Source organism: Egretta garzetta, unplaced genomic scaffold, assembly GCF_000687185.1.
Source record: "Egretta garzetta isolate BGI_Z169 unplaced genomic scaffold, ASM68718v1 scaffold539, whole genome shotgun sequence".
Taxonomy (NCBI): Eukaryota; Metazoa; Chordata; class Aves; order Pelecaniformes; family Ardeidae; genus Egretta; species Egretta garzetta.
Window position 1 is genome coordinate 411,844 of NW_009260760.1, and position 264 is coordinate 412,107.

The window sequence follows — 264 nt, forward strand, 5'->3', positions numbered from 1 at the left end:
CTGGTTTCAGGCGGAGAACCGGCCGGCTTGGGAATAACAAAAAAGCAGCCGGTTGTCCTTCGTGTTTGATTACCGAGAAGGCAAACATCCCCCGGAGTCGCCCTCCTGCCGCCCCGCCAGCCCCAGGGCTATGTAGGTCACGAACGGGAGAGAGAAACATTTTGAAAACAACCCGACCTTTGGTAAAATATCTTTCCCAATCCGTCTCCGCGGAATTATTGGTTTCGCATTTAAAGCCGCGTGAGGGGAAGAGAAATTATTTCC